The following is a 21074-nucleotide window of genomic DNA, read 5'->3' as shown; positions in this document are numbered from 1 at the left end:
AAAAATTTCAATACAAACAAAAACTTTTGAACAGAATAAAGGAATGAGGTAAAGATAAATCATGAGAACCCCTCTCCCAAAATTTAAACATCATCCCTGAAGAACCAAGAAATTCAGCAGTGACAGCCTTCTGCCTTCTGACCAGGCATGATTGTTTGGCAGCTCATTTATATAGAATCGGCATCTCCCTCTCACCCAATTGTGTGTTATGTGGAAAGGACGTAATCATGGATAAGTCATCATCATCACTGGCTCAACAACCCATTGAGAGTCCTAGCATTCCTCAGTATTTTATTCCAGCCGTCTCTACTTCTGGCCTTGACTGTCCACATTCGTGCACCAATAAAGTTGGCGTCTTCATATACATTATCCTCCCATCTGCTCTTCGGTCTTCCTTTGGATCTGCTTCCTCCAGGATTGAATGTAAAGGCTCTTTTAGCGGGTCTAATATCGTCCATTCTTACCAGGTGTCCAGCCCACTGCAATCGACCAATTTTAATAACTGTTATAATGTCTAGCTCCTTAAATAGATCGTATATTTCTTTATTATATCTAATTCTCCATTCATTATTTATTTTGATGGGTCCATAAATTGCTCTCAGAATTTTCCTCTCGAAGATACTAAGTCTTCTGATGTCCTGTTTGTTCATAGTCCAAGTTCCCGAGGCATACATCAACACCTGCCTAGTAAGCGTCTTATATATTCTTATTTTAGTTGAGATGGTTAAGAATTTCGATTTAATATATTTCAGTAATCCAAAGTAACATTTATTCAGCAGCGGATTTTCAGGGGAGGCAAGGGAAGCCTGGCCTCCCTAAATATTTGTCAGAGACAACACAAAATGTGTTATCCCAGCACTCATGAGCTGAGATGGCAATATTCAAACTGACCGCGTTTCTAGTCTTAGGGAGGAACATGTAATTCGTGCTGCTAGCAACAGGAAGCGCTGCAGGTAGCACTATGGGGTGGAATACACAGCACAAGCACGGAAGTTACTGTACTATAGTGACATCTAGCGACCTTGCGTTCTAATAGTTGGGAGTAGGTAGGCAAAGCGGAACTCAGCTCCTGGTAACCATGACGACAGCTGTTTAGCCAATAGGGAAGCTGTCTTGTTCGCGCACTTCATACCAAAAAGACGCCATGAAAGGAGTTGGTTTTGGCTTAGGCTCCTCGCTTCAGTCTGATGCAGTGAGCTTGTAGCAATGGATGTGAGTGATAATATTGTGGTTTCACTGTTGGTGGTTCCCTTTTCACGACGAAATGATTTCGACAGAAGAATTATACTACGGCAAGGTAGACCTACTCCGAAATTTTCATTTCTTCAAAATGATAAAGGTAAGACCAGAACATTAAAATCCTCGTGGTACTATCAACACAAGTGGCTGTGTGATAGCAGTACGAAGGAGAATCTGTTTTGTTGGCCATGTATACTTTTAAGTAATAACAAAGGCATCTGGTCATATGAAGGCTACAGTGACATGAAAAACTTGTCTAGGGCTTTAGTTAGGCATAGCTCAAGTAGAGACCACTTGAATTGTTACGTGGCATTTAAAGGACTCTGTAAACAAACCCTTAATATATCGGAAATGTTGAGCGAACAGAATAGACTGTTAAAAATTAAATACAATGAAGAAGTAAAACTCAACAGGGAAATTTACAAAATTTTAATTGATGTCACGTGTGCTCTGGCTGCGCAAGAAATCGCGTTCAGGAAAAGGAATGCTCTCGAAACCCTGGAAATTTTAAAACTATATTTCTTCTAGTTCTAAGTAGAGATGTGGCATTAAAAAAACATTGGGAGAATATGGGATACTTTAGAGGGGTATCGAAAACAATTCAGAATGAACTCATAGAGTGCATTGAAGAAGAAATACAAGATTTCACTGGAAAAAGAATTAATGAGGCCCCTTTCTTTGCCTGTATTGTTGACGAGACAACTGACATCACTGAAACATCTCAGTGTTCTATCGCTGTTAGGCTAATTGACACAGAAGGTGATATTCAAGAGTTTTTCCTTGGTTTTCATGATGTTAATGAAAGCAGAAATGCTGAAGGCTTGTGTAATGTTCTTCAGAAATACGATGTTCAAAGTAAGTTGGTGGCTCAAACCTATGATGGCGCAAGTGTTATGGCAGGTGAGTTGAATGGCTTGAAAACTAAAGTTAATGAGCTTGCTCCACAAGCTTTATTTACTCACTGTTTTGCACACAGATTGAATTTAGTTTTACAACAGAGTTGTTCTAAAATTAAGTCTGTGAAAATGTTTTTCTCGACACTTCATGGAATACCTGCCTTTTTAAATCGGTCCTCAAAGCGTACTGCTATTCTCGACAGAACTGTGGAACAACGTATGCCTACAAGCAGTGATATCAGGTGGAATTCTAATATCAAACTCATTTCTGTAGTGCACACAAAAAGGGTAAAATTAATCGAAGCTTTCAATGAAATAATAGATTTGCCAGATTCAGACGGTAATTCAGCAAGGGAAGCACAAGGATTTATAAACAACCTACGTGATTTCAATTTTGTTTTTCTTCTCTTGACTTTCCAAGAAATATTTAATAAAACTGAGTTATTATTTAATATTCTTCAGAAGAAAACAAATGATATTCGGATGTGTATCAATGCAATTTCAGATTGTCTCTTGTACATAAGAAATTTAAGGAGTGATCAGCAATACAGTGTATTCATGGAGGCTGCTGGAACTGCTACCAGGTCAGATTCATTGATTTCTTTAAGAAGAAATGAATTAATGGAAGAATGTGCTCCTTACAAGTATAAGCAATTGTACTTCGAAATTTTGGACAATATTTTAACACAGTTGGAATCAATATTTCAAAATTATGGGAAATTGAAGTTTCTTGAATTAGGTGACTCTACTCGATTTTCAATTTATAGTCAGCATTTCCCTACAGAAGCACTAGATTCATTATTTCAGAATTATGAAACTTATTTTGACAGTGTGAAATTGCGTGTTGAGCTTCAAACTGTGTTTTCTCCACTGCACAAGGAGACATTCCATGGCAAGAGTTTGAGCGAACTGATAAAGAAGATGATTGAAAGTGAAACAAGTAAATTCTTCCCAATGCCTTTAAACTTTTCTGTCTTATAGCCACAATTCCTTCCACAAGTGCTTCCGTGGAAAGGAGTTTTTCGTGTTTGAATCGCGTAAAAACTTTTTTGAGAAACTCCATGACTCAAGAACGGCTCTCAGCATTGGCATGTATATCTATTGAAAAGGGGATCCTCCACAAACTTCAGAGTCGACCCACATGGAATGATGACCTGATCGATCGCTTTGCAAAGAAGAAGGATCGTCGAGTGAATTTGGTGTTCAAGTAATGTGAGTACCGGTATACGTATTTTTAAATACTTTTTATTTGTAACCCTTCATCACGTGCTGGCCTCCCCAAGCTTTGAACCCACTGTCCACCACTGCATTTATTTGTTATAGATATTCTTCTCTTAATTTAGAGACTGATGTCGTTGTCATTATTGATCATGGAGCCAAGATATATAACATTTTTTACATATTCAAATTTGTAATTTTCAATTGTAAGATAAGTTGGTGCTTTATTAATAATGTTTCCTTTGCGACTGGAGATATCATGGATAAGCACCACCTGGAAGATTGAGAAGCCTTGCCTGTTAACCTCATCATCACGGAAAAATACTGAACTGCAAGACGGCTGATGGCTTCATTGCCATGATACCAGAACTTTGGCTACCTACTAACCAACCAACCAACCAACCATATTGGTGTTCTCTGAATGAGCTGCGTTTCAAGTATTAGTTTAATTAAAAGTGAATATGTGTTGTCTATTGCATATTAATTTTGTGTAAAATGACACATTGAAGTCATTATTTGTAGAATTAAAAGGGAAACTGTTTTCAAGTTGGACGTATGAAACAAAATGTGCTTACAAAGACAGAAGATCGACAACGAATTTACATATTAAAAAGCACATGGAGGAAAACAAAGTATAAATTTTCAATTTTCATGGTATAAGAAATATCCTTCGCTAACAGAGTGTTATGAGACATATTGTTGTTGTTCCTGCAATAACTCCTATGTGACATATTTATCGATTTTCAGATTTTTGCTCTATTAAATAACTTAAACAGTGATACAGCAAATAATAAAATCTCCTATATGCAATTATATTTCTTTGTTTCGAAAATGTAAGAATTCACAGTCTCCTATGTACTGCTGCCTTAGGATGAATAAATGTGTTTTTTCTTCCTACTGTAAACTTTTATATTTTGCACATAGGAGTTATTGCACGAACAACAATAATATCTGTATTCTGTTCGGAGGTGAAAATGAGTGGTCCTCATCTTCTTGAGGGGTCTGTCACAAAAAAATGATAGAAAAGCCGAGAATATTCTGCTTTATAAAAATATATAAAGTAAGCAAATTTTTTCAGCTTAGGTATTTATACGGTACCTTAGCTTCATCACTGATATGTAGAGCCCGGATTTTATGTAATTACATATTTTGTTCCTATATATGTAGCTATAAGGAAAGCTAAAATGTCGGCGAATCATATCAAAGAGATAATTATTCCAAAGTTTTAAGTTACATATTTTTACACATTTTGGTGCATAATAAATATTTTAGCATATTTTACATATTTTGAAAGAATACACATTTTTTTCACCAATTTTCCCTCTACTTAATTCAAAAGTTATACGTTTTAAAATTGTTTATAAAGCTTATTTCTTCGTCTCTAGTGCGTAAATATAATTCAATAATTGAAAATAATAACGTATTCTGTGAAAAAATGGACATTTGTTTGCAATGCTAATAGTGTGTATATCCCTTAAGAAGTAACGGTAAAGTAGGAACAAATACCACTGCGAAGGGTAGGTCATTGTACTGCTAACGCGGTGAAGGAAAAAATAAAAGTTACCCTGTGGGTATGACCATTTCGCACAAACATCTGCAATCAGTTGCTCTAAAAGAAAACAATAGTTTTTTCTGTTTTCTTAAGAAGCTTATTTTGACATCAGGTGATATAAATAGCTAGTCTACTGCTATTCACATCCAAGCTTAAAGATTGGATTTCAATTGACGATTTCTTTACTATGATGGTAAAATCGTGCTGTGCAAAGTGTGTGACAAACGCATTGAGTGCTCCATGAAGTCACAATTAGAACAGCATTTAAAAATTGAACTTCACGTGAGAAATAAAAAAATGTGCTCCGTCGAAAAGAAACAATTTCTTCTTACACAAATGGTGCTGAAACATTCTTCGTCTTCTACCAGTGAATTCAATAAAAATTTGTGCATGGCAATGGTTGCTGCAAATATACCATGGTATAAACTTGGAGTTCCAAAGTTTCAAGCTTTCCTACGCAAATACTACAACTTCAATAATTTGTATGAATCAACACTCCATAAAAATTATTTGAACTCCTGCTACTCTGACACAGTGGAAACGATGAGAGCTGAACTTGATGATTCCTACTTATGGGTTGCCACTGACGAGACAATCAATGACAGCAAAAAATATGGAAAAATATTTAATTATTAATTGCGCCACCAAACAATAATTATAATTAATTGAGGTTGAATCACATGTGCACCTCTAATTTTTCATTAGTGTGCAAAAATACATCTAATAAAGTTTAATTATTAAATTACATATTTTTTTTATTTATTACATATTTATCTACATATTTTGCCATTTTTAGCTACATATTTATGTACATATTTCTCATTTCCATATTACATAAAATCCGGGCTCTACTGATATGTGTGTCAATTTATTATTATGTACTAAAAGGAAGGTGGGTATAAAGCAGATAATAATAACACATACTTATTTTCTTCTGGAAGTGGAATAAAATAAAGTTCTTAATGGATAGCTTACAGGCCCAAAGCTAATATGAATATATCTTCTCTACAAAGTAAAGAAGTATGTGTTTAAAAATTGATTTCAATAAATGTTTGTCATATGAAGATCCAGTGTTATAACAATTGAATTGGTCATTGTAGAAAGGGGATAAGTCATGAAAAACGCGAAAATGAGTTAAGAGTGCCATTGCTTTCTCCAGACCTAGACACACATTTCCATACAGGAATGGGACAAATTTGCTCATTTTCAACGCAAAGCAGAGTACCATAAGCAGCGCAGTCATTGCAGAAAGGGGACAAGTCAGCGACTTACCTTCTTTCTGCACTGACTGACTGGACGTGACGCAACTGAGTGCCGCGCGCATAAGTTATGCGCCCATCAGCTGATAAGAAAAATGACAGATAAGCTAGAAGTAGTAAGTGACCCAGGGGAAGAAAACTGTGTTATTAGTGGTAAACATAAGGTAAAGGTAAAAGGTAAAGGTATCCCCGTAACATTCCATGAAGGCACTTGGGGGACATGGAGGTAGAGCACTATGCTTTCCATGACCTCGGCACTAGAATGAGGTGGTAAACGCAATGAAATTAACTACCACAGAAATGTAAATAAGAAAAATAAACTGAAGGCATTGGAACGTCAATTCCATTGGGAACTCTATAGCAGCCCGTACGATTGGAGAACAATGTGGGTAAGAAACTACTCATTGTTTGTTTAGACGCTACTTTGGGTCATCAATTTCCAACATTCACAATTTCAAAGACCATAAGGCGCACTTCTATTCCTATCATGAAGGTAAATATAGGCCACAAATCTTCAAATGAAGTGTGTTCCTTCTGAACTACATTGAAAGTAATGTCCCTTCTTCTGTCAAGGAATTGTATCTTTTCTTTGATAACTGTGGAGGGCAAAATAAAAATCATACCTTAATTCGATTGTTGCTTGTACTGACCCAAATGGGGAGATTTAACAAAATCATTCATTATTTTCCACAACGAGGCCATTCATTTCTTCCCTGTGAGTCCACACCTGTGGAGTAATAGTCAGCACGTCTGGCTGCGAAACCAGATGGCCTGGGTTTGATTCCCGGTCGGGGCAAGTTACCTGATTGAGGTTTTTTCCGGGGTTTTCCCTCAACCCAATATGAGCAAATGTTGGGTAACTTTCGGTGCTTGACCCTGTACTCATTTCACCGGCATTATCACCTTCATCTCATTCAGACGCTAAATAACCTGAGATGTTGATAAAGCGTCGTAAAATAACCTACAAAAAAAAATTCTTCCCTGTGACCGCAACTTTGGTGTAGTGAAGCACAAACTAAGGAAGACAGACAGGGTATATGTGCCAGACCAATACAATACCTTCATCCACCAGGCAAACACAACAGATTTTCTGTAGAATCAGTTACTACTGATGATATTTTGAATTTTAAATACTGGTGGCCAGAGTATTAGGCCTACAAGAAAACCACCTGGTCATTAGACGCACTGAGGAAGAAAGGGAAAGATAACAATATGTTTACTTCAGTACAATTCAGTGAATTTGTTTACTCTAAAGATGATCCAGGATGTGTGACTGCCAGTTTGTTCATTGGTAGTGAAATGAGGAAACAGATTCTGTATGAAAAAACCAGTTTCTGGACGCATAGTAATGTCTACACAAAAGCATACAATGGGAAAATTCCCATTAATACGAAAAAAACTTGGAGACGTATCGAAAGTGAGGCAATACATTCCATTGGAACACACTTTCTTTTACGAAGAGATCCTGAACTGGCCACCTTGTGACAAGGAATCTACAAATGACGTGGTTTCCAACGTCTAACAATACACTCTATAACAATTGAAACTAATGATTTTGTATAGTACTTTAGTGTATATTTATTGTGCTCTCGTATATGCAGTTTTTAAGTATTAGTTTAAAAGTAGAGCTTTGATTTAAAACTGTGATATAAAGTCACATATTGGTACATTTCTGTAATACGAATAATGACTAAAATGCAAAAATAATTATGTAAATGGTGACAGTATGTAGTTATTACACACAAAACATCGTTATCATTGTAATTATTACCATCTAGTTCGATTTCAAATATTTCATTAGCCCAAAATTGTAAATTATATTTTTTTCTTTTATATTTAACAATTCCTTGCAGAAAGGGGATAAGTCATGGTTCGATTAAACAACTTTAAACAAAAGTGTTTGAGATGTCAGATGTCTAACATGATATATTATACTTCACTATTCATAAACAAAGTAAGAAAAAATATTTATGATTACTCCAGTATTGGAAGAAGAAAACAGTTTTTATTGATTATCTCAATCCCCTTTCTGCAATGACCGATTCAATTATAAAAAGTCTCTCTGCAACATACATTTTGATTTATGTAACTTATGTATACTAAAGTATTAACCAGTACTTACTACCAATACCGGTACTTTTCTCAGTCTTAGAATCTCCTTGTTTTCCTTAGCAAGACTGCTAGCCAGAATATCTTGTAGGAGATCCTCCTTTGAATCAGATAACTGCAATGCACCACTCGGCAGCTATGAAGAAAAAAAGAAACCAGTAATTATTATGCTGGAAAGAGTATGAGGTGTTGTGGATACTTTGTATTAGGAGCAACCTTGAAATCGTGATTCTTTGTTGAGTTCACCCCTACTATACGCAGTGCCTCATATATTCCATTGCTTTTTAAATAAATTTTCTGTATTTTTCCTTATACAGATTGAACCCTAAGTAATATCATTAATTTCTCGTTCTCGTTCAGCAAAAGAATCTTACAATCTAGCAGGAAAGAAGTGGGGATGCTCTAGGAATACTTTATAAACTACATTCAAAATGTTTATACAGTTAGTGTTGACATACTGCGAAGAAATTTTAATTACTTCACCTTTCATAAACGAAATAGAATATGTTCAAAACCAAGCACTCAGGCTCATTACTGGTGGAATCAAAACAACTCCACTAGATTCTATGAGATTCCTCACTAATATTAACAGCATCAAAATGACAATAGAAGAAAAAGCACTAATTCAATATGAAAAACTTATCAGATTACCAGGAAACAATTGGCAGTCATACAGTCCTCTCTATAGACTGAAAACTCAAAAAAGTTTCATATACATGGTTCAAGAATTAAAACTGAAAATATAATCTAAATTTAACAGAAAAAAATACTGAAATCAGAAGTAAACACTGAAATAATAAAACAATTGTCTTTAGAGACAATTAATATTAGGTACCCTCCACAAAACTGGCTTCATTTCTACACCAACGGATCCTTGATCTCCAGAGAACAAGGTGCCGGTGCAGGCATTACGTGCTGTCTCTTTTCACTTTATAGATCTCCTGGATATGGAACAACAAGTTTTGATGGAGAAATCATTGCAATAAGTGAAGGTCTCAGGAATCTTCTATGCCACATCAATAAATTTAAGAATGTAGTTACATTGTCAGACTCCAAAGCAGCTATTCAATCAATAATCTCTAAACACATACCTTCATCTCAAACAGCAGGAATAACTAAAATACTCTCTCAATTAATACCACTCAATAAAAGAACTATATTGCAATGGATACCATTCCATTGTGGAATCCTGGGAAACGAGAATCTGGATGCTTTAGCAAAGAAGGGCAGCACTGCTATTTACAGACCAGTTACTAAATCTACATATTACTTTGTGAAAAGATTTATTAAATCTACATACTTAGACTTCAACAAACAAAATTTGATAACACAATCTCAAGGGAAAAAAATGGAACTCGTGCATCATAATCCACAGTTAATTCCCGATTTACCACGCAAATCGTCTGTAGCTGCATTTGGATTGGCAACAGGCCATGATTGTTTGCCCAAACACCTTCATATAATTGGAATATATCAGTCCCCTAACTGCCCATTGTGCAACTCAAACCAAGAAATGGATTCGAAACACCTCAAAATCTGTGCTTCAGTGGCTGACCATGATAATATCTTTGAAAAATATTGCAGTGCAAGAGGTCAAATGACTTTATTGTCAAACGCCTGGCATTAGAAAACAACAACAATCTTACATTTATCCGAATTAAATTTCTGCACATTTAAAGAACAAAACTAAAATTCTTTCAATCATTCATTATCATAATTCATTGCTCTCTTAAATTGACTGAGCATATTGGGAATTGAATCAGTGGCTTTCCCAAAATTTGCTATGAAATGTTTCATATAAAATAATTTTTATCTCCAAAAGGAAGCAAAAACGAGCAAAATTGTGTTAAACTGTTTTGTTTGAAATATCTCAAACAACTCCCTGAAATTATGGATATTACTTACTGTTCACTCTGAGAATATTAAACTCTAGTAGACTCATTGTATCATTTAATGATATTGAGTTGAATATTTGTTCTAGAGCTGAAATTGGCAACTCCTATTCCCTGTGTAATAGTTTCTTCTGTCAGTAACAGGCTTGAAGGATATTAATAGAGCCTACTTTCAAATCTCCAATATGTTTCAGCCAGAAAATTTATTGTAAAGCCATTCTTATTTTTTTTAACTTGAGAGAAGTTTTAAATGATATTCTTACTGAATTTGGTATCCCAAAGAAACTAGTTCGATTAATTAAAATGTGTCTCAGTGAAACGTACAACAGAGTCCGTATAGGTCAGTTTCTGTTAGATGCGTTTCCAATTCACTGTGGGCTAAAGCAAGTAGATGCACTATCACCTTTACTTTTTAACTTTGCTCTAGAGTATGCTGTTAGGAAAGTCCACGATAACAGAGAGGGTTTGGAATTGAACGGGTTACATCAGCTGGTTGTCTATGCGGATGACGTGAATATGTTAGGAGAAAATCCACAAACAATTAGGGAAAACACGGGAATTTTACTTGAAGCAAGTAAAGAGACAGGTTTGGAAGTAAATCCTGAAAAGACAAAGTATATGATTATGTCTCATGACGAGAATATTGTACGAAATGGAAATATAAAATTTGGAAATTTATCTTTTGAAGAGGTGGAGAAGTTCAAATATCTTGGAGCAACAGTAACAAATATAAATGATACTCGGGAGGAAATTAAACACAGAATAAATATGGGAAATGCCTGTTATTATTCGGTTAAGAAGCTTTTATCATCCAGTCTTCTGTCAAAAAATCTGAAAGTTAGAATTTATAAAACAGTTATATTACCGGTTTTCTTTATGGTTGTGAAACTTGGACTCTCATTTTGAGAGAGGAACATAGGTTAAGGGTGTTTGAGAATAAGGTTCTTAGGAAAATATTTGGGGCTAAGAAGGATGAAGTTACAGGAGAATGGAGAAAGTTACACAACACAGAACTGGATGCATTGTATTCTTCACCTGACATAATTAGGAACATTAAATTCAGACGTTTGAGATGGGCAGGGCATGAAACACGTATGGGCGAATCGAGAAATGCATGTAGAGTGTTAGTTGGGAGGGCGGAAGGAAAAAGACCTTTAGGGAGGCCGAGACGTAGATGGGAAAATAATATTAAAATGGATTTGAGGGAGGAGGGATATGATGATAGAGAATGGATTAATCTTGCTCAGGATAGGGACTAATGGCGGGCTTATGTGAGGGCGGCAATGAACCTCCGGGTTCCTTAAAAGCCAGTAAGTAAGTAAGTAAGTATAAGTTCTGTTCAACACTAGCTAATATCCCAGAAATTCGGTCCATACATCTTCAGGCCAGTTTTGTCGTGCATATAATTTCTAAACTACACGACACATTCCAATAAAGTAAATGGAAACCGACAGAAGGATAAATGTATCCAACATATCATTGAATTGGAGTGAGTGACATCATCTATCTTCACTGCGGTAGAGGGGAAGTTTAGGCACGAATTGGCAGGTCCCATAGAAGCCTTGGTAGTGTAACTCGAGAATGCGAAGCGATAGAACGTTCACAATTGTGTAAATGATTCGTACCAGTAATGAACCAGACTACAATCCCAATTGAGAAACAATCAATAGTCGACATGTTAAATTGAAAAAATTCCAAAGTGCAATTGAATGAAGAGAGAAAATTCACAATGTCGAGACATATGCAGCGCAAAGGGGAGTGGGAGTACTAGCAACGGGTAGCAAACAATACAGTACAATGGTTAATGTAGCTACCGACATATTTACTTTCAATGCATACAAGGTTGGGACAGAATTTCATGTAACTTCGAAAACGTTGAATTACATGACAAACAAAAATCTTTATCCCTCGCCAACTGTTGTACATGATTAGCTAAGAATTTCAGACCTGCCGTTTAAAAAAAAAAAACAATCCAAGCATCCCCTGCTTTGTAAATATTGATATTGTAACGGTATGTGTATGAATGATTTGTCTTTGTAATCTGACAGGATGTAATGACATGTATGATAGGGTGGAGTGAAAAGTATATGGAAAAATTTTTTTGTTGAATTTCAAATCGGCAGAGTGTGCAAAAGTTGTGTATTGATATAGCTATTATTCATTGAAAGTCTCAAGTTTCTATCTCAATTCTTTGATGCACCCCAAGTGCTGTGAAGTATAGAACAAATATCGGAACATCAAACGGTTAAACATTTTTTATAGTAATCTACAAATTACTATTTCAAAGCATATTTCAAGTCATTTTAAACATCTAGTACATACACTTCACTTACAAATACTAATTTCGGTAATTACTACTAAAATCCCCACTTAAAAAAAATGATAATTCAATTTTAATGAAATAATTATTTACTTATAACAGCCCTTGGACAAAAGTGCATATTACAAATGAATAAGTGAATACATTATACCATATTTTGTTAGTGATACAATTTGTGTAATATTTTGCAACTTATTTTCCAAATTTCAAGGAGTATATTCAGACTTTGTATTGAATGATTTCATTAGAGACCTTGATTGTAATTCTGCAAGAACAAAACCATGTCCACTGTCTTCCCCACAAACACTTTTGGATGTTTCTGTTATAAGGTGAACATAAATCTCATTCGCTCGAGTGTGACGTGGAAATTTGAGTATGTCAATGTTCATCTCCTGTCGTGAATGAATTACATCTAATATTTCTTCTTCTTATCTACATTTTTTGTTCTGATGGTTCGTGTCTGTGTTTCTTGCCAGTGAATGAGTTCAGTGTAATACTTAGCTTAAAAATTCACTTCTGGAACACGGAACATTCTTACCCTTGTAAAAGATTTAGAAGAATATCTTGCTGCTATAATTCTTCTGATTGCTAGTTGCTGAATGTCTCTTCTCTCCTCAGTTATCATCGATAAAATAATGTTTTAAGAATGAGCAAAGAAGCTCTTTCTCTGAATAACTGGATCAATAATGGCCTTTATTTCTTTAGGTAAATATCGAGACAGATTTATCAGTTTCCAGAGGTGACGTGAACCTTCTGTTGATTTTGGTTTCATTTTAATAGAGAACCAGACTGGTTAATAACATATGTTGCAAGTATTAGGAGTTCCTCAGGTTTTTCTTACTGATATAGAGTCTCAATATCCTGCTTGCTGTAGTCAACCATCTGGAATGTAGGACTGGTCCTGGCTTCCTTGGTGATAATTCTGTGAACAGACATCAGTTGATATAACTTGGCATACATCATTCAGGTATTTCTGATGTGTACTTAGATCAGATATTACTTCTTAAATTATGTGTGGGAAATTCTCTACCTTTATACGATTATATTTTATAAGGGGAATGTCTTCACATTTCTTTATTGCTTTCCCAATTGGTCCAGGCAGAGAAGTTGGGTTTACTGTGTTACCATCCATTCTGTGAAATAAATGTCTTAAGGGCAGGTGATTATTATGAAGAAGACAAAAAAACCATTGCAAAGGCCGATTTAGTTCCACTTCCAATAGACGTATGACTCCACCTTTGACTCCAGTATTTACATTTGTTCCATCACATCCTATTACTTTGAGATTTTCTAAGCAAATATTCTGTTTATGGAATAATTATAAAATTTCTTGTAAGATAACTTTTTATTCACCACTTGGAACTGTAATGTGACCTATGTATCTTGAATCTGGTTCTTGAACAAGTATGTAATGATCTTCCAATTGAGTAGATGCATGGAATTTGTAACTCTTCTTAATTTGAACTGTTTTAAGACCTTTTCTTCTATCGAAGTACAACCCATTAAGAGGGCGGGAATTTTTAGTAAATCTTTCCTTAGCTTTCTGTCTAAACTTCTTCCTTTCTTTGCGTACTTTACTATGATCGATGACATTACTTGTCTCACCATCATATCCAACACCAATGTCTTGCAAAAGAGCACTAGCAATAGAGGCAGCTGCTTGATGTGAAAGGTCACGCCTTGCCATGTTTGGAAGATGCGATCTCATTTGATTTTTCTTTATTCTGGTTATTGGTTTAATTCTACTTTTATTTCCTTCCCCATCTTCTAATCCTGAAATGCTTTCAGATGCAATACTTATCGGATATTCTGTTGACACTCACTTCCAGTCTCCTTTATTCCTCTTTCTTCTTAATATACCAGGTCATTTTAAGGTCAATACCACCAATTACCATTTTCTTCATAGTTCTCTGGTCAACAATGAACTCTCATTACTTGGAATCTTCTTGTCTTTTGGACACTTGCATTTTGAAAAATCTGTACATTTGCAAAAGGCAATATGGAACAATTGTGAATTAGTAGTTTTGCAGTAGTTTTCAATTTTAGTTTTGTAATTCGAACCACTTTCTCTGTCTTAGAATAGTTTCAATATGTTTCTGTATTCATTGTGTAATTGAATGATGTTTCAACTACACGCTTAAGAGTAATGTGAGGAATAGATGCTTTCCTCCGCATCTTCTCAACATCTACGGAAACTATTTCTGCAATATCTCCGATGTCTGGTTCTTTTGAATGAATATCAAGTTTCATGTTCCATCTCACAGTTAACAGTTCCTCAGTACATCAGCACTGGTGGGAAGAACATTTTCTGATATTTTTGGTAGAGTGTCAGATATTGGGCATTCTGTTGTGCTCCTTGTATTTGGGTACTCTTACCCCTTTCCAATATCTCGCTACGACTGTGATCCACGTCCTCTCTCAAACTGAAGATGAGGTAATATAATCAATTAAGTAATAAGAATAAAACAAAAGCTCATTTTTCTTATTTTTAGCTATAAGGACATTTTTGAAGCCTCTGGGGCGCATTTAAATATTAAAATAAATCCAAAAAATTTCGTACACAATCATTTGACATTAAATGACAACTTTTTAAAGTCCTGCCGAATTTTAATTGTGAAATTAATTTTTTGACTCCACCCTAATGTATGAGTGCTGTTTATTTATAATTTTAGAGCATGTGCGTTCAGAAAAGGTTTTTCGATGTGGCAAATTCTGATATGTTTTCTCGTTTCTACGTACATGCGTCAATGGCCCTTTGGCCGCCAGTTCGATGGTGTAGGCTGGGTCAGTCTGTAGTTGACTAGAACTGGAGCCATCAGCTCAGACTGGAAAGGCTTGGTGTCCATGTTTGGGAACCATAGGCCTATATCTCAATCTATGATGTGAAGGTAAACTGGCCACTGTACTTGGGTTTTTCTCTAAAACTAATTAAATTATAGCCCACCGAGTTTTTATTTTGTGCATATTGTGGGATTTTGGTGAAATTATTTAAATTCTAAAAGATGCTTTCCTTTTCCTTTGAAGATCGGCCATGGCACTTAAAGATTTTGCTAGGCTGAAACGAATCCACATCGTAAGTCTGCATGCTGTAATGATTAGTTAAGATTGTGATTTATTCTGATAGAATAACAAAGATCATGAGCTGATTATGTATAGATATGAGATGAATAATGTTGAATGATTGAATTTTAATTTTATCGTTATTGTTAAAATAAATTCTCAGTGTCAGTTTAATGTTGCTCAAAAACAAACACAATTTTGTACATTTAGCTTGTCTAATTTTTCAACATTATGAAACTAGTTTAATCAAAGGTTTTGAGGTTTAAAGAGAATTGTTGGTTTAAGGTTGAGTTTACTTAGTGAAAAATAAAGTTTTGATACAAACTGCATATTTCGTAGTGTAAGAATTTATTATAATCTTTGGTATATATAGGGATAACTTCAGTATCATATTACCATAATATCACTCATCACCTGGCAACCCTGTGTATAGCTACATGTCGTCATTGTTCCTGCAATAACTCCTAAGTGACATATTTATCGATTTTCAGATTTTTCTTTCTATTAAATAACTTAAATAGTGATACAGCAAATAATAAAATCTCCTATATGTAATTATATTTCTTTCTTTCTAAAATGTAAGAATTCACAATCACCTACGTACAATGATGAATAAATGTGTTTTTTCCTCCAACTGAAAAATTGTGTATTTTGCACATAGGGGTTATTGCAGAAACAACGACGATATAAGTCACTCAGCTGAGTGCGCTCCTAGTATAATGGCAGTTGGCATTGGACATATACGTCAACATATATGCCTAACTTGGAGTCCGGCCATAAAGGGAAACATTGAAGGAGGAGAATTCGATCCAGTGCTGTAGATTGAATTCAGTGTAGCTCAGTGGTCAGAGCGCTTGGTACGTAGAACCAAGGACCCGGGTTTGATCCCCGGTGCCGGAGCGGATTTTTCTCCTCAAATATTAATTGTCAATATTACAGAGAATATTCTGTATGACAAATTAATAAATCTATAATATTCTCATAGCTAGCAGTGCATATGTCTGCACAGATAACTGTGCACTTAACTGCTGAATCCCGGCCAAATAAGTCACTCAGCTGAGTACGCTCCTAGTATAATGGCAGTTGACATTGGACATATACGTCAACATATATGCCTAACTTGGAGTCAGGCCATAAAGAGAAACATTGAAGGAGGAGAATTCGATCTAGTGCTGTGGATTGAATTTGGTGTAGCTCAGTGGTCAGAACGCTTGGTACGTAGAACCAAGGACCCGGGTTCGAACCCCGGCGCCGGAGCGAATTTTTCTCCTCTAATATTAATAATGCATTTACTTTGATTGATATATTTTGAATTTTAAGGTCATTTCAAAGGTCAGTTTAATAATATATGAGGTGTACGAACAACACTGTTATGCACTGTATAAGGATCATGTGCAGAGACTAAGTGGAAGGCAGAGAATAGGAAAGATTGGAGAATGCCGGGTTTGCAGTGAAAGGCCTGCCCTTGGGCAGAACACGTGTGTGTGTGTGTGCGTGCGTGCGTGCGTGCGTGTGTATTTTGAGAAGCCTCTTACAAATCCTGAGGAATTGAAATGAGAGAAATTTTAGCAGTCTATATATATTTTTGGGGAGGCTAAAAACAAACCATCATCTTTCTTATCGTTCATCTCGGGGAAGGATTACACCAAAGAGAGAAAATACTGCAATGGAAGAAAACTGGATTTGCAAGAATTTTACAATGGACACATATTTAACATACCTTGCTGTATAATGGCAAAGAACATCATTTTCATGACATTTTTATTTCATATTTGGAATTACGTTGGTAATTTTAATATTCTTATTTCACAACTTAATACAACATTAGCCAATATTTTAAGAACTTTAAATGAGTCATATTGTAAAATGTTGGTCATACCTGACTATATTCATCAGAAGTCAATATCCGATCACTATTACCTGGTATTTCATGAGAAGTCCCGGTACATGAAGTATGATGTCAAGATTAGGTTTCTGAAAATATACAGAATTTGATATTACAAATTTAATAAGAGTAATTACAATACTCATTGGCCACTCCACAAAAAGTATTTCACATCTAGGTCTACAATATTTTTAATAGATATAATTGATCATCCAGCGCTGTAGCATTATATCTATGAGAAAATAAATAAGATAACAGTAAGTTAATAACAAGAAGGAAGTGAGCAAATTTTATAGGTCCATCTGTGCCAGAAAAAGAATGTTTGAAAACAGTTATTCGATAAATTTATAAAATTATGTATTCTTCATCAGATGAAGTGGATGAATCTGAAGGTTATAGTACAGGGATGCGAAACTCGCAAGTAGGGGTAAGATATACTTTGACTCACCACTGGCAGTATCATTGTCAAGCAAGTATTGCGCAGTGCAGGAGATTCTGAGAGAAAAGCTACAGTTGGGGACAGTAGATGATCGAAAGCGGACTGGCAGGCCCAAGAAATTGACTGCAAGGGATGAACAATATCTGAAAGTGACAGCCCTGAGAAGTAGAGCAGCTTCAAGTGCACAGCTGGCAGCAGAACTTTCTGAAAACAGTAATACTAAAGTACATGCATCTACAGTATGACGGTCACTCATCAAAAATGGTCTTCATGGACGTGTTACTGCAAAAAAACCTCTCTTACAGAAGGGTAATAGGACAAAGCGATTATCATCTGCCAGAGAACACAAACTATAGGGAGCCAATAATGGAAACAAGTCCTTTGGAGCAACGAATCAAAATTTGAAATCTTTGGAAGTCATCGAAGGCAGTATGTCAGGCGGAGGAAAGGAGAATGATTAAAGGAGGCATGTCTGCAACCAACTATGAAACACGGGGGTGGTAGTGTGGAAATATGGAGTTAATGGAGTGAGTTATTAATAAGAATTGAAGGTAAGCTGACAGCTGTTAAATACAAACAAATATTGATTCATCATGCAATGCCATCAGGTTCGCGATTAATTGGAAGATATTTTGTCTTTCAAAAGGAAAATGATCCGAAGCACACAGAAAATATAGTGAAAACCTACTTGCAGCAAAAACAAGGTAGAGGAGATGTTCAGCTGATGGACTGGCCTCCTCATAGTCCAGATTTATATATTATCGAGTGTCTTTGGGATTATCTGGGCAAAGAGAAGGTAAAAAAGTAGCCAAAGTCTGCAGCTATATTGTGGCAGGTGGAGGAATATTCCTGCCACAGTTCTCCAGAAATTGCAAGAAAGTATATCTAAGAGAATTCAAGAGATACTGTTGTCTAAAGACGGCCACACATCATATTAGTGCCATGAACCTACTCTGTGACTCTTGTGTGTGATATTGCTTTTTTCTGTGTTTTCTAAATACGGTACTTTGGTAATAAATACTTTATTTTTCATGGTATTTTTACTGCCTAAGACAGTAGTGTAGATTACCTGACATTTGCCTTACGATTGGGGAAAATCTCGGAAAAAACCCAACCAGGTAATCAGCCCAAGTGGGAATTGAACCCGCACCCAAGCACAACTCCGGATCAGCAGGCAAGTGCCTTAACCGATTTAATCTGCTGCGTATGTCGCTTTTAATGATATCATCTTGGAAAATAACTTGATGACTCAGAACGAGACTGTTACAACTCAAAAATAGAGATTTTTCAGTACAGACATTTAAAGTTTTCCATTTTGATTACACAACTTTTAACACTATATCACTTCGGAATATGTATTATATATCTTGTGCGTGTTAAATATTACAGTACCTAATTAACTAGTGTCAGCCTGTTATGGGCCATCTTCAGAACTCTGAAACTAGTTAACCAGGTACTGTAATATTTAACACGTGAAAAATATATAATACATATTCGTAAAGTTTTTCATTGTAGATGGTAAATCAGATAATCATCTCACAGCAATGAAAATTGGTATATACATTCATTATTGTTATGAAAGTATATTAAAATATTAATTTTGTCGGTATTTATTTTATGTAATTTGGGATGCAACATTTCATGAGCTGATTTTAACCATTTTCTCGAAGGACACCATGTTTTTAAGAGTTGGTGGTTGTACTGTCCTTTCTCAACCCCCAACACCTGTCTTTGGTCAGCGGGTCCTTCGGACCTAGCTGGGAGGGCTTACTTGAATCCACCGACCGTTCCCACGTCTGCCTCCTGTGGGACGCATCTCTATGCCATGACAGGCTAGCATAGATAATTACCTGTTGGTCCACGGGAGATATTTTATTTCTCTCCTACCACTCATTTCTGAGAGGCATTCCCCGATCCGCCACCTGGGGACACGCCCTCTAGGTCTCGATCTAATCCACTTCAAATAACTTCAAAGTAGACTGCTGCCTTGATCTTGATGAAGTCTTCAACAAAAACGATATAAATCCAGAAGTAGCAAAATCCATTGCCCTACAAACAATTAATAGAAAATATCCACAAAAAGACTGGTTGTACATTTACACTGATGGATCTCTCATGGATCAAAATGAAGGAGCTGGAACAGGAGCTACTTATCAATACTTTTCTCTTTATAAAAATTTTGGCAAGTACACAACAAATTTTGATGGTGAAGTTGAAGCCATTTATACATCACTTCAAAATGTATTTGTTGGCTAAACCAATGCAAAAACATAGTCATCCTGTCTGACTCCAAAGCTGCAATCCAGTCCATCAGCTCAACTACATCCCCTAAAATGGAAAAAGTAAAAGAAATTCATTGCATGGTAAAACAAATTCAAATGCTAAATAAAAAAGTGGTCTTCCAATGGATCCCGGCCCACTGTGGACTGAACGGTAATGAGAAAGCAGATATGTTAGCAAAGAAAGGAACTAAAATCAACTTAAAAACAAATTTCAAGTTCCCATATGAATAAATAAAGCGAGTCATAAAAAGAATAAGTAACAGCCAACAGGCAAAACATCAAAATTAAAAATGGAAAGAATCACTCAAAGATCCAAAACTAATTCCTGATCTACCTCTAAAATCTCCCTTGGCCATGTTTAGATTGATTACTGGTCATGATTGCCTCAGTAAACACCTCCATCGTATTGGAGTACTGAATTCACCTAAATGCTTACTGTGCACCAGAGAAGAGGACATGGAGATGGAGCACCTGGCTAATTGTGAAACTCTTAGGAAATTTGTGGACCTTCCATCAAAATATTGGGAAGCAAAAAGAATAATGACTTCATTGTTAAATCCAGAGCATTAGATACACACACACACACACACACACACACACACATTTTATGTAATTTTTATGTGACTTTTTTTTAGTTGCATCACTTTCGCATTAAAATATCCAGACAAAACTTCTCAGATATAACTGTATATCATAATATTTTGTTATTTGCAACAGGTTTTTCCTTATATGACTATGTAATAAGTTCAGATAATACAATGGAAAAATATGCCAAATATAGATTTTGAAACAAAATGAGATTGGTTGGTATCAGGATTATTACAACAATAAAAAGAAATAAATTACACCAACCAGGATGACTGCAACAACAATAATAATAAATAAATTGCATCTTGTAGTCAGAAAAAGTATATGTTTATTTG

At 35.6% G+C, this 21074-nt stretch overlaps 1 long non-coding RNA gene across 1 annotated transcript; it reads right to left on the bottom strand.

The window, feature by feature from the left end:
* Window positions 1-331: 331 nt before the first annotated feature.
* LOC138705631 (uncharacterized) lies at window positions 332-20748 on the bottom strand. The gene is made up of 4 exons (XR_011333701.1): window positions 19720-20748; window positions 17466-17519; window positions 8287-8409; window positions 332-479 (listed from the first exon to the last, which is right to left on the bottom strand). It is a non-coding gene; the product is annotated as an uncharacterized lncRNA (long non-coding RNA).
* Window positions 20749-21074: the final 326 nt, after the last annotated feature.

The sequence above is a fragment of the Periplaneta americana genome, chromosome 9 (assembly GCF_040183065.1).
Source record: "Periplaneta americana isolate PAMFEO1 chromosome 9, P.americana_PAMFEO1_priV1, whole genome shotgun sequence".
In the NCBI taxonomy this organism is placed as follows: Eukaryota; Metazoa; Arthropoda; class Insecta; order Blattodea; family Blattidae; genus Periplaneta; species Periplaneta americana.
This window is presented reverse-complemented; position numbering and strand designations above follow the sequence as displayed.